The following is a 15,690-nucleotide window of genomic DNA, read 5'->3' on the forward strand; positions in this document are numbered from 1 at the left end:
TTCAGAAACGGGACCAAATGCTTTACGTGACTTCCGAACTATTCTATACTATACTAGCGAGCCCCGACTTCCAGTGGGGCTCTGTTCCAGCGCCGCCGCGATTGGTTTGCCTTAAAATGTGGTCGAGACTTGTGCTGTGTCTGCATTGTTATTTAACAGTTGGTAACTGTTATGTTATTTAACATTGTTCATTATTTAGCATTGTGTAAAACTAATGCCGAGAACAGGAGTCACTTTGTAGAAGGTTCACCACAATAATATACCAATGGTGGAATGTGAGACTTCATAAAATGTATAGAAAACTTACGAAACCTATCCTGCGTTTATCTTCAGTCCAACTATACTCTGTTTTTTTCCATTTGTTCATCCGCTTGTGGTGTTTTTGTATGGTAACACTGCGTCACGGGCTTTAAATAGTTACGCTATGTGTAAGTTTTAGGTAAATAAAAGGATATCTGGGTGTACATTTGCAACTGAAAAGTGTTTTAATAATTTACTGTATGCGAATTACACCGTTGATATTTGAAATAGGATATTGTTATTATTGTTGAATGTAACTATCTAAAGCCCGGGACGCAGTGTTACCATACGCAAACACCACAGGCGGATGGACAGATGGAGAAAAACCGAGTATAGTAAGTAACTATAACAGAAAATGTGACGAGGTAAACTTATGAAAAGATGACGTCAAGGATAGATGGGGGTGGTGGTTAGCTCCTCCGATGGAGAAAATATACAATATTTTTGCATTTTTAAGAGTATTACCAACAGAATTTGATCAAAGTTGACTTCATTTACAGAATATTAACAAATTTAATTTTATCCTACCGTTTGGGTTGACATTTGAATATTTTTATTGCACATTTTACAAATAATCTATGGATTTCAATGTTGGTAGCTTTCTGTAATTATCCATATAAGATCTTATCAGTATGTATCTATTTTTTTATCAGCCTTGATTTTATAAATCTAATACCATCGTTTTCACCTTTTACTACGACTTTGCGGGCTAACCAAATGCCATCAACATATCATCACAAATCAAAATGACAGTAGTGTTTCTGTCCTTTTTTAATGTGCTTTAAAATCCAATTTTAAACTTTTCAGTAAACTTAGTCTTGATGTTACACAATTCATATAATAAATCACAAAACCAACTACCCAACTAGGTAATTTCATCTCCTCTGTTTTTATTTTTGGCTGCCATCCTACTCGATCTTCTCACGGGCTGTTGCGATATTGCAAGTAATCACTCCCCGAAAACCAGACGAGAATTAATGGATGGAAACTAGAACTGAAGAGGTACAAGACATCCTATTGTGGGAACTCTTCACATACAAGATATGTGACACAGGGAATAAACTGCCACCAGGAGTTGTAAACAGCAACAGTGTGGAAGAGTTTAAAAGAAAGCTAGACAAAATCATTAGGGCACTGTGAATGAACAGTATAACCTGCTCGTGGAGATATGTGAGCACACGATGTCTCCTCGGATGGACTAATGAGTCTTTGAGACATCCTAATCCTTGTGACTTCTTGTAACTCCTCCGGAGAAGTATCACTGAATGCAGGTAGGGATTCGTGGGTGTCGCAAAGTACCAGTAGACGAGGGTGTGGGAGAGGCAGAGGCAGCATCAGGCGAAGGAAAAACAGAGCCTGTCTTAACGCTACAATCTTTAACAAACGTCGTAATATGTCATGTTTAACCAAAGGGTCCTCGTTAACAAACAACTCGTTTCCTTAAGAAGATTCTCCCACGCTTATATCGGTGCCTACTACTAATAATCCTATGTTTACATTGTGACTTTTGCATATGATACTTGCACCATCTCAGTCAGGTCTATGATTATTGTTGAATGTATGAGTTACTGTGGCGCTGTTTTGTGAATGTAGGGAAAATGCTCGCTTACGTTCCCCTATGCGGGTAGTTAGTCCCTGCCCACTTTCCTCAAAATATTTCCCCCTGCAATCTTTATAACTCCTGGAACTATGGGATTTTTTTCGTTACTGTTATTTCTTATCAGGTTGTGTCTTATCGTATTTAAATACAATATTAGTGTCATTCTGGTTATTGTTTACAAATCTGTAAATGTTCCCGATATTAGGATTGAATGGTAATGTTTTATATCTATTTGGTTCCCGCTATTATTATCATCTTTAGGATAAAAGAACGACCCCCTCGCTCGAGAGGAGAACTTCTCAATAAAATGGGTAGGATATCTGAGGCTCCTGATGAGAAATAACAGTAACGAAAAAAAAAATCCCATAGGTCCAGGAGTTGATGAATTACCTTGTAAAGACTGCAGGGGGAAATATTTTGGGGAAAGTGGGCAGGGACTAACTACCCGCATAGGGGAACGTAAGCGAGCATTTTCCCTACATTCAACAATAATCATAGACCTGACTGGGATGGTGCAAGTATCATATTCAAAAGTAACAATGTAAACATAAGACGATTAGTAGAAGGCATCGCTATAAGCGTGGGATTCAAAATTCCAGTTCAAAAAGTTTATTGATATACGTCAAATTGAGTAGCAGCAGCTGCTACACCCACCAACAAAATTCAAAAGATTCCAGGCAGAAAAAAAAATTGTAATGAAAACCAACTATTTTGCATGAGAAACTTTATACAAATCAAAGTTGATAATATACTATAGGTAAACGTCATACAAAAAATTGTAATGAAAACCAACTATTTTGCTTGAGAAACTTTATACAAATCAAAGTTGATGATATACTATAGGTGAACGTCATACAAAACAAATATACCAAAAGTAAACGTTATAATAAGAGAAAAATTTTAAGAAAAACTACAAAAATCATCAAGTTATAAAAAAATCATACTAAAGTAAGGGCAAATGGCTCACAATTATTCATTCCAAAATAAATTAGGAAATTTTTTTACAATTTTGGAAAAACGTCATTTTTATAAGCGTGGGAGAATGTTTTGAAGAAACGAGTTGTTAATTGTCACATATTAGGACGTTCGTTAAAGATTGTAGTGCTCGGAAGGGGTCTGTTTTTCCTTCGCCTGATGTTGCCTCTGCCTTCCCCCCCCCGTTTTACAGGTACTTCGCGACACCCACGAGTCCGACACCTGCATTTTGTGAGACTTCTCCGGCGGAGGGATGACTTGCAATATCGCAACAGCCCGTGAGACGATCGAGTAGGTTATCAGCCAGATTTATAAGCGGAGGAGATCAAATTAACTACATGAGCAGTTGACGCGACCGTTGGAGGAGTTAACCACCACCGCCATCCATCCTTCACGTCATCTTTTCAGAAGTTTACCTCGTCATATTTTCTGTTATAGTTACTTAGTTGGACTGAAAATGAACCCAGGATAGGGTTCGAAAGCTTTTTATACATTTTTATAAAGTCTCACATTCCACCATTGACATATTATTGTGAACCTTATAGAAACTTGTTAACACTATTATTTAACATTGTTCACTTTGTTATTTAACATTGTTATTTAACATTTCCATGATTGGAGTTATGAAAGAAATCAAGGAAAGGATACCAGATATTAGCCCAAGGTTGATATAATGTGTCACTAATGTTGTTTTGATTGGATGTTTGTTGATAATCTATCTATAATAATAAAATCCGAGTGGATCTTGTTTGTCTTCCCCCGGGTGACAGTAGGGGAGACATGACACAGCTACGTACCCCATGAAAACCTGCTTGTCCTGCTTAGGTGGGGGCGGGGTACGTTGGGGAACGGGAGGGTAGGGGAGACGTCCACCGTCCTCTTGCATACCTGTTTGTCCACCCGGGTGGAGGCGGGGTGGTAGGGGATTGGGTGGGTAGGGGATTGGGAGGGTAGGGGAGACATGCACCCTCCTCCTGCAAACCTGAGTTACGGACATATATGCACAGACAAGGGCGAGGTTCGTTTCCAGATGAAATTGTCGTTTGTATGTAAAATGGGTTATTATGGAAACAAGGCTATTTTGGCCTGATGCGTTCTAGTGCTTTTTTATTATTATTATCTGAACAGCATCAAATCTTTTGACGTAACTTTCATCATGACTAACGTACGTTAGAATGCTACAGACCCATCTGTGTTGATGTGATTATTTAATGCATATTATTTTGTTAAAACTATAATCTTTTGACGATTACAGAGTAAAAAAAATAACTAATATATTTTTCTAATTCATAGAGGATTCTTAAAATGAAATGCAAAAATCAATCAAATGGTAATTTACGTAAAGCGAGTGTCAGCGAGCGCATGCACACACACGCACACACACACACACAAATATATATCAACAGCACGTGTTCTTACGGATGTTTCGAGAGATGAATATATAAGAATAAATAAACATAGTTAAAACATTAATAAGCTGTTTTAAAAACCTACCGAACCTCAGGAAAAAATGCATTTAATAATAATCATGAATACAAAAACATAGTACTCAATATGAGCCCATAAAACCAATCTGTTTCGTTCACTGCTACCTTAAATCACAGTTAGTTTTAGATTTTTTTTTTCAGGAAAACCATAATCAACAAAGGCCATCCATCAGAATTTCCAATGACAGCTTTTCTAAATAGCCAACACACTCATAAACGAGATTTTGATAGAATAGTTTCCATTTATTCTAGTGGTCACAAAAGTCGAAAAAAAAAAAATGTTTTTTTGACAGAATCAGCAGGTGACGAACGCCACACCTAACAAAATGATTGAAAACGTTTCATTGCATCGCGTGCCAAGAGAATGAATGCATTGCACAGCGGGAACTGATTAGTGAATAGTATTTTTTCACAGCCATTCATAATTCAGCCGTGAGGGTCCTGTCACACCGATCTTCCGGCCCAGAGGAACCTCTGTGACGGGAATCGCGAGGTCGGTCGAGCGGAAAATCGAAATTCACGTCGTGATTTGCAACGTGGAATGACGACTGTCAGCTGTCTAGAGCCACCGCGGCGTTACAGGAGAGGTTCGTGGGAGTAAACCGAAGTAAAAGCACCATTTTACTTAATTTCTATAGAACGGACGAGTAAACTCTGGCGTTGCAGAGGGAGAGGTTCAGTAAAGTAGCCAAATCCGGGTTACAACTTTTCTGATTCGTTTCGTCTCTGGAGATCTGACTCAACATGCAGGCCTTCCCTGCTCTGTCATTTTCTTTCTCTTTTATAACAAACTTTAGAATTCTCTTTCTTATGTTTTCTTAGATTTCTACAACACTCATTCTTACAAGAGGTATAAACATGTCGTTTCCTAGCCAGTTAGACTTATATCGTCGCCCCCCCCCCACCTTCTTTCTTAATTTTTACTCCTTTTCTGCTTCAAAACGGTAAATTACGAGTCTTCATTAACTCTCTGACTATCTGTTTATCTCTATCTGTTTACCTGTCCGTCTGTTTATGTTTCTTTCTGCACCCATTAATAGGACTTAACGAAATGTTTATCCGTTTTATTCCTCACTCCATTCACTCTCATTTTCTTCATTCTTATTCATGGAACCATGCCAAGATCTTATCAGACTTTAAGAAATATTCTCGAGAATTCGAAGCTGCATCGGTCACTTGCCTGCAGGAGATGTTCAGGAGAAATGACATCTCCTGGCAAAGGGACTGAGTCTCCAGCACCGTCTGCGACTCTCATAACCTTTCTCTCGGCAACACAGACGTCGTCGCATTCCTTTGTCGGAGACATTTCTTCAGTCCTCGCGGTTCTTGTAAATATATCTTTTTGGGACATGTTGAAAGAGCTGTCAGTGTAGAATTGAATGGGGGAAGTGTAAAGAGTTAAATGGTTTGGAGAATGAATTGGACAGGCTGTTAGGCAGTGCAGAAAAAGAAATGATGACAATATAGAAATAGAGATTACGGTTCTTGTAAATATAACTTTACGGGATATGCTGAAACAGCTGTCAGTGTAGAATTGATTAAGGAAGTTTAAAGCGTTAAATGGTTTGAGAATAAATCAAACAGACCGTTAGACAGCGCAGAAATTGAAATAATATCGGTAAAGAACTAAACTAATGAAATGGAGAAAATGATAGACAAATAGAAAAGGAAACAGTGAGTCATACGGGTAGACTTGTGTATGGTTGTTAAAGGCTCACTGTAATCAATCAACTACTTTTTCATTTGAATTTAAAACATCTGGGGACTGGGTCCTAAACACTGGACTTTTAGACTTCTCAATCTCACGAAAAATTTGCGACGAAGTTAAGCACTCCATAAACATGATTATATTTATTTCTTGATACTTGATTTCAAGTCTTGAAAAATTTTAATCGTGATAATACTCAAGTGAAGAAAACTTTATTTGGGGGAAAATATCATGAGAAAATTACAAAAAATGTGGGTTTTACAAAACATTACTGAATAATTTAATACAAACCTGAAACAGTTATTATTGTAAAATATTTTGTTTTTAAAAAGGAAAGAAACTAGAGCTAAAAAAAAATTAAGAAAGAAGACAGCTACTTGGAAAGAGGACAAAGAGAAGAGAGGATGGAAATTAAGAGGCAATAAGCCATCCAGCAACGATTGAAGAGGCGGCGAAAGAATTTTTATTATTATCTAAATTTAATAATTATTGTATAATGTGAATAATTAAAACAAATATGAAGAAGAATAATGTTTATACTGCCACGAGAAGCATGAAACATAATGTTAGACAAATAATGAATTTATCCTTTTTAAGATTAGTTTCGCATAAATCCTCCTCGAGTTAAAAAGATTAAAGTTTACCACTGACCAAAAAATCTAATGTTTCATTTCAGACCCAATTAACTTTGGAATAACCGGCAACTGCCCGTGGCTTTTTATCCTGACCATCTCTCATTCGCTTTAAGCTTTCATTCATACATTCCGAAAGGAAAGGAAAGGCTGGCCCCAGCAATTACACTCGTCCAGGGAAGTAAAAAGTTGTTCATTGCAATAGCAGATACCTGGAGATAAGTGTGGCCTTTGCAGTACTAGTAATTAAAACGCGGGATATGAATTTCACGATGGAATGAAAATGAACGCCTAGCTTGGTTTTACCTTCATGTAGCAAAAAGGTGAAGAGGGTGATGACGCCAAAACACCTGATATTTCTTATATCCTTATTCATTAACTTACATCAGTCTTCAAGGCAAGTACAACAGGTGTCAATAACTGACTGTCTTGTCTCAAGTGAAAGGGTAATTTTTCATTTAAGACTCTAATTGGTTTAACTCTTAAATTACTCATACACTTTACACTGTACACGATTGTCTGCTTACTCACTATCAAGCGCTAAAACATAAAGGTGATGCCAAATATCACGTGATGAAGTGATCTATAATTTCATCTGTACAAGTGTATGAGAAAAGAGTTTTACTGTGATAATGAACTTTAATTTGACAGTGGCTCAACACAGGTGAATTTGACTCTCTCTCTCTCTCTCTCTCTCTCTCTCTCTCTCTCAACTTTTCATTTTCCCCCTATAACTCTTCTATTAAAACGATCCTATTTTTAGAGCACATGAAAAGTGATTAATATCCTCTACCAGAGTACAAAAATTGCTTTGCCAATCCCTCCCCTCAGAGAATCACAGTATTCCCTGTTGCGTTTTTTCATAGCCTGGATAGATAGATAGATAGTGAGAACGAACAATGATTTCGTACATTTTTTTATTCTCAAATTTAACATCCTTTTGAAGAATCAAATATCATTATTTAACCTTCTGATTCCTTTCATATGAATGGAAAGGTTAGGTTAGGGCAGATTTTCTAGAAAGGCCAAAAACAGCTCGAAGCTACGATTAATATCTTACAAGATTCTCTGATGCAAGGATTTTCAAACAGCGGAGCCCACGCCACCCTTGTCCCTTCCTTGTTCGTCAATGCAATATTCACATAATTTAAATAAGTTCAGACTCGACCCAGATTTAGTTACTGACGAGGAGGGAAAGCCGATGTCTTTCAAAATCTTCTTCTTACAATGGTCATGGAAATACCCTGATTAAACTGGAAACACCTTACTTGGATTCATCTCCTTTGGACGTTACATGAAATCAAAGCCTCCTAAAATAGTTTTTGCGAAAGAGACTGAAAGATCCACAAAAATTTTAAAAGATGCTTTTTAAAATCTAGTCTATTATATGCGAGGGTACAAATATGATTATTTTTTTCTTTTATTTTGCAGTAGAATTATAAACAATCATTATGAGTACTTACCCTCGTTTCACCTCCTGAAAAATTGCTAAATCATGTAATAATGAATGGAAAATTCAGTAAAATATGGCCGTCACACTAAAGTATCTTGTATGTTCATTCAATTAAGATATGTTTATAATATGCTAAAACCTTCGTATATGATAAGCCAAAACCTTCAAAATAATCTGAAATAATGTCAAGAATGTCATTGAATGCTATTTTCTTCTCTCTCTCTCTCTCTCTCTCTCTCTCTCTCTCTCTCTTCAATACCCTCTTTTATCCTTCCTTCTTTATCAAATGTCTTTTTCCTTCTCGTCATTAGTGACAGGCGAATTCATCCTTTAATTAAGTCGCCTGTCCGGCTTAAACCATCTCAGGATGTTGCAGGCGTCCCTTGACTTACGTTTATGAAGGGAAAGAGTTATTTTGATAGTTTCCCCATTTTTTCTGCACCGTTATTTTGGCTACACTATTCCCATTTGCTGATTACACTATTACTATTCTGATATGAGGATATTGGTCTTTTTCATTTATACTCGTATTTAGTTTTACCTTATTTCTGTTTTATCTATTTACTGTTTGGGAGATTTACAGCAACAAGACATTGTAAATCTACTCTTTTACTAGTTTTATTTATTTATTATCGGTTTGTTTATTAGAGTATTATAAAACAGGTTAGTCAGACAAATATCTGCTAGTCCTAATACCCATATGGAAGGCAAAAAGTGAGGCAACGTTGCGTCAAAGAAGCTGGACAGCTGAAAGTGACTGAGTGAAAGCACGAAACCAGGAATAGTCTTCCTCCCTTTCCTTGGTGATGTAAGTGTTACCGCAAAGCGGTCTTCCCTCCAACTTCCCTTCACCCCTCCAACACGGATATCGTCGTTTGCCGATAAAGATCAAGGAATGTGAATGAATGAAAACATTCTTTACTATCAGTTACTTTAAACGCAGGGTATACTGAGCATTCTTAACTATTAAGTTAATTTCTACATTCAACGCTGTCACAGGAAAATTTACGTTCATTAATGTCAGTGAAAAGCTTACATTCATTAACCGCCAAGGCAATAGATATTGTATATTTATTTTTATCCACTTGTTATTTACGTTCAGTACTGTCAACGCAACATCTACGTCCATTACTGTTAAAGAACTGTTTTCATTCCTGCTAAAGCTACATCTGCTAACCAAAAAGTATGCGTGTGGCCAAAAGTCTTAGGTTGTTATTGTATTCCCCATTGATTAGATTAAGAAGTCACAATGAAAACGGATTCCCAGAATCGGGAATCTATTGGCGCATGTCACCCATGAAAGTCATGAATGAAAGGTGTAGGATGTAAAGGTATTAATTAAGGCTTATTGACAATAGGTCCAGTAAAGTCGCGCATCAGCCTGTTTGTGATTCATTCCTCTTATTTTCTTATACTGTATGAGACTGGGAATATTGGAATGTGAGAGAGAGAGAGAGAGAGAGAGAGAGAGAGAGAGAGAGAGAGAGATAAATTTATCTCCATTTTGATAAGAATTTCATTTTATTTTTTTTTATCAGTGTTTGTATATTAACTCTGTATATCGGCACTTGAATTGTGTATACATACAAACATGCATATACGTATATAGTATATGTATAGTATATATATATATAATATATATATATATATATATATATTATATATATATATATATATATATATATATTGCAAAAGATCAACAGGCTCAAAGGCAGCGCACTCCGAAGCCGCCTCAGACAAAAACAGCCCACCAGATCACCACTAGAAAGCCGCAGGAACTACCAACCAGCAAAGGCGACAGTCTTATGCTGCTGCAGCTAGGGCGCCACAACTGACATCCAGGGATACACAGCCGGCCAAACCACACAACCCGCCCCAGAGAACAGAAAGCAGACCACACACGACGGACCACACCTGGACCAACTGCATACTCCTAAGAAACAGAACACCACCCCAAGAAGGAAAATTATTTTCACAGATCCTCTTACTCCAATCAACACCTACGTGTTAACCTCTCCCGCCCCTACAACCAGTTGCACTGACCCTGGCTCCCCAAAGCCATATAACCCAGTCCCCCCTCCTCCCTTACAAATCAACAGGTATGAGGTCCGCCCAGAGCTGAAAAACGACCAGTACATCGCTCAAACAAAAGATCTGACGAATCTTCTGGTACAAAAAAAAAATATGCTGTACAAGTTTGCCAAGATGACAGGAGCCAACTACTCAGAAGACATCGCCAAAGAAGTAGTAGACAAATGCATAAGAACGTTGGAGGGACTCTTCAGATCATGTCTACACAAGTAAGCCACAGCAGTGCAAATGGTGCTGCAAATACAGCCGGTGTCAGCTACATTCCCAGTGCCAGTATCAGGTACATTTCCAGTGCCAGTATCAGGTACATTTCCAGTGCCAGTGTCAACCAGTGTCGGCAGTCAAAGCACACCCAATCCAAATGACAGTGAAATAAGAAATAGCGACAGCGCAATCAGAATAAACGATTGGAGAGATACAAACACCATAAAAATTCTTCAGTGGAACATTTTAAGTGCAAACAAGTATGCATTCCTACAAGCACACATGCAAACACATAACTATGACATCATACTGTTACAAGAAACACTAGTAAGGGAAAGTGTCAAATTCTCATTTAGTGGGTACAAGGTATACAGAACACAATACACAGACACTAAGAGAGGGCTAATCACACTAGTTAAAAACACAATTCCATCAAAGAATATAAACAACATCCCTGTGGAGATGATGTGTAAAACTCACACTTGCAAACAATACTGACAATACACATTATATAAGGGTCTCGAGACAGCACTTTTGAAGGGGAAACTCTTCACTGCAGCAACATGAGAAAACACTGTAATAGCTGGAGACTTTAATGCACATCACCCGTGTTTGAACTCAAAACAACAAACCAATCCAACTGGTAGAGACTTACACCAGTTATGTAAACTCCCAGAAGTGTTTCTACTAAATAGTGGAGAGCCAACTCATCTAAAAGGAGGAAGACTGGATCTAACCTATGTTAACTGAGCCCTAAAGGAGCAAGCAAGGAAGCTACATGAAACTCTTACAAGTGACCAGATAACCATTGATACTGACCTACAACTTACAAAACTGCCTCCCATGCTGCCACCACCAGAGAGATGGAAACCCAAGTTTGCAAAATGGGCTACGTTCAAAGTCACCATGAAGAGATTACTACTGTGAAAGAGTAAGAGAACTCAAAGATAGAGCCAAAGGAGTCCAAAAACTCTTCAGATGGGAGCCATCAGACGAGATGCATAAACTATTCAGAGAGGTAATAGCCTAAGCAACTGAAGAGACAAAAGAGATCAAACAGCAGTCATGGTATGGATGGTGTGCCAACATCAGTAGACAAACTCCAGTAACACAGATCTGGACATTCCTTGCAAAAATTGCAGGGAAGGGAAAAACAGAAAGCATCCATCACAACTGGCAAGAAGCTGACAGTATAGCCAGCAACTTTGCAGAGAGAACAAAATCACACAACCTTCATCAAGTAACATGGGAAAATTAAATGAAATCTCCCCTGCAAGGTGGAGAGAAATCAATGCTGCCTGCAACATGCCAGACGACACAGACACACCCTTCATTATGGAGGAACTAAACAGTGCACTCAGCAAGGGAAGGAGAGACACAGCCCCTGATGCAGATGCAAACACCTACAGCATGCTGAGGCACATGGGCAACCCTGCCAAGCAGGTATATCTACTCCTGGTAAACAGGACATATGCAGAGCACACCAGGCTAAAGAAATGGTCACAACAGGACATGCAACCAATCCCAAAGTCAAAGGAGCCAGGTGCATACAGGGCGATATCCCTCATCAGCTGCACAGAAAAAGTTGCAGAAAGAATGGTTCTAAACAAACTAATATGGAAAGCAGGGCCTTTACACCTCAGGCTGTATGCCTATAGGGAAGGAGTGCCACAGGATAGGCCAAAGAAATACTGCCATACTGTGCAAAACCATCAGAAGCGACAGGAATGGACCACTGAAAACCCAACTGCGTACATGTGTAAGTGTTATATAATAAAATATAGGGAATGTGTGTTATTCCATATATAAAAGCTAAAACTATGATTAATTAAAACCAGTGACCCAAGGGGTCAACCAGTTTGCTTGCAGGAGTTTGATCGGAACAGACAAGTTAATGTAGGCTAAGCCTTGACGTGTTGTATCAATCAGGGTCCTGGTTTGTAAGCCATCTGTGTGTTATCAAATCCATTGCTATGTAAACAGTTGACAAAGCTTTCTGCTTGAGAAAACATATTGACCTATAACCACAGACTGACCTATGTGACTTGTAATCTATGTCATCTGTGTGTATGTTCGTATATCGAGCTATTGTCTGCTCACCTCTGATTTGTAAACCAAATTGAATGTCAGACTTCAGTTAGCCAGCTTCATTGGAAGACCTGTCCAATTTTATCTGAACTTCATGATGTAAGATAGAAGAATACATCTATTTTTGTACTCTGCGTTTCAACATTAAAACCTTACATCAGAAAGAAGATACTGAATGAACTTAGAAATATCATCGAAGTCCAGGATACTCCAATGAGGATGGGAGTCATACCAACTGACCTTAGCGTAAAATACCACAGGTGTTAATAAACCACAGGGCGCCTTGTTATACAAAGGCACAGCCCTACATTGGTGGCAGCTCGCACTATTCCACATCATCCGAAGACTAACGAATCTTAGAAAATGTAACATATCAGAAGTCAACGAAGGCAAGAGAATCTTCAAGCAACTTAGTGGCTCTATGGCAACGCAAGCATCCTACGAACAGTAACAGATGACCTTCATTGAGAGGCATTCAAGAGGTTGTATCATCGTTTATTGAGCATCTTCAACATTACATATCTTCAAGAAACAAACCGGACGTGTCTGCAGCATCGGATCTTCATGGACCAAGCAACGGGAAATGGATCATTCAAGAAACAAACAACGTATGAGAATGCGAGCTGAGAAATCGGGTCACCAGCGATGGGAAAGCCAAGGCCATGTTGTCATCAAAGCACAGTGACTTCCCACTAAAATCAAGCTAGGTACAATTTTTTTTATTCATTTGGTGTAACTTTGAGTGTTTCCTTGCAGGTCGAATTTTGTTGTTCCTGTGGCTGAAGTTACGAGACATTCTTAATCTTACTTTTTTACAGAAATTATCTACATCATTGGGACTTCGCTCCTGCAAGTTTTTATCTTAGAGTTTCTGTCAACTTTACTTTTCCAGAAGTTCTGAAATATTATAATCATATATTCTGTGTTAATCTTATCATTTTGGGGGACTCTATTAATTCTGTATGTAACAGATCATATTTGAATATGCATTTACGCAGTGTACATTTGTATTTATACAGACACATTGATAGGGTCGTTAGGCACCGTAGTGATAAGAAAACACACAAAAACAAGTGGAACACCCGTACACTGAATAAATTAGAGGTAACATTATTTCGGGTCAGGACAATAATTGCTCCTTTGCAAGGTCCCGATGGCAGTTTTAGCCTTGAGTTTTTTTAGTTATATGCTTAAAAATCTAATCTCTATGACTCAACTTAACTTTAAAAAATACGGCTGGATTGCAAGGAATAACATGTCTGTAAAAGATTTCATTAGGTTAACATACTTAACATTCACAACAGTTATGTTACCAGAAGCCTTGGGATGGTGTTTTGATGAGGAGCTATTGCCCAACAGCACGGAAATAGATTTAGATAAACAAATTAAGAAATATATGTCTAAATGCGCTGACCTGGATCCCACACTATTTCAAATTTTAGCAAAGAATGAAAGTAAACCACACCAAGTACATATAGTTAATAATAACGCAGTAGGGATAACTTGTTTTATTAGTAAATGCTCAATTCATAATAGTTCAAGTCAATCTTACGTTCGATGTTTTTTATGCCGTCAGGAGCTAAGTAATGCTAAAAACATACAACATGTTGCCAACGTTAACAAGAAGAAGTATGCACATTATCACAAAAAGAAACAAGCAAATAATAGCTCTGCTCAGAAGAAGGAACAAACAAATCGTGCTTCAGGAAACTCGGTTACTGTGCCATCTAGGAAAACAGTCAGTCAGTCAAAGTCTTCCGAGTGTTTAAAGCAAAGCAAATTCCACATAAGTGACTCCAGTGGAGGGGGGAGAGTGATGTTGAGTCATTCATGCCAACACCTTTTTGAATTAAAAAGGAATTTTCCTATGAATCACACGACCGTATCAAGTAAATCAGAGCAGGTTCCCGTAGTTTTAATACAATAAGCTACTATAAGTAGTGGTGGATAATGCTCGACTTTACGTGGCGTAAAATTAGAATATCAGCCATTTACATTGTTTTTGATTCCGTTAGTCCACATAATATCCTGTACTTACGGACTCACCTTTTGTTGTTTCGAACTTCCCTATTGAGAAGTCCGGAGTAGAGCTTTCAATAATTGGCAATAACGAGTTAAGTGTCATAGGCGTAACTAAGATTCAGTACAGGGTGGATAAGCGCACGCTTACAGATACCTTTATAGTTATAAAAAACATTGATCTGTATCTAGTGTAATTGTAGGATATCCATCTATGGGTACAAAAAACATTATCTTACCTCCTGCCAAATAAGGCGTGTTTATCAAAGGAAAATTCTATAAACCTTCTAACACATTAAAATCCTAAACCTTCTAACACATTAAAATCCGTTTTGGACAAAAAGAGACAGTTAATCAAATAATAACTTATATAGAGGAACCAATCCCTTGTCTCATAAATCGTGACATTGTTCAAGCAACCCAACAGAATTCTCCTACACCTGCAGTCCCAGTCCCAGTTTGCACGCAAAATCTTGATACGCATGCACCCTCGAATATCTTAGTGCGTGTAAAAAGACTTTGCTGGGATCTGAAATTTTAATCCTTCCCAACACTCTGAAATATAATGGATTTCCATGAACAAAGCACTATACACTGTTGACTCACAGGAACAAGTTAATATTGAAGTCTGTAACTATTTGAATACTAATCTAGTAATCCACAAAACCTATATATATATCGTGGATATGGAAGTTGTAAACATCGCATTTTTACTGTTGCTAAAATTAATCATGCTCAACCGGTAGCCGACGAATCCCTCTTATTCTCTATCTAAAGTAAAATCAGTAAAGTCATTCAAGCAGAGGAGATTCAGCAGAATTGTTTTTTTTATCTTTTATCCGAATATCATGATGTCTTCTCCACTAGCGAGTGATCTCTGGGGAAAACGGATGTCATTGAACACCAAATACGGTTAAAGGACAATCATAAAGCTATATTCATACCTTCATATAGACTCCCAATGAAATTTCAAAATAAGATAAATGACTAAGTTGAAAAAATGTTAGTAATAGGAGTCATTAGGAAATCAAATAGCCCATATAATTTTTTCCTTAAACGTCATGCCTAAAAAAGATCGGTCTTGGCGTATCTGCATAGATTTCCGTAGCTTAAACGAAGAAACGATTCCCGAT

This window comes from Macrobrachium nipponense, chromosome 12, assembly GCF_015104395.2.
Source record: "Macrobrachium nipponense isolate FS-2020 chromosome 12, ASM1510439v2, whole genome shotgun sequence".
Lineage (NCBI taxonomy): Eukaryota > Metazoa > Arthropoda > Malacostraca > Decapoda > Palaemonidae > Macrobrachium > Macrobrachium nipponense.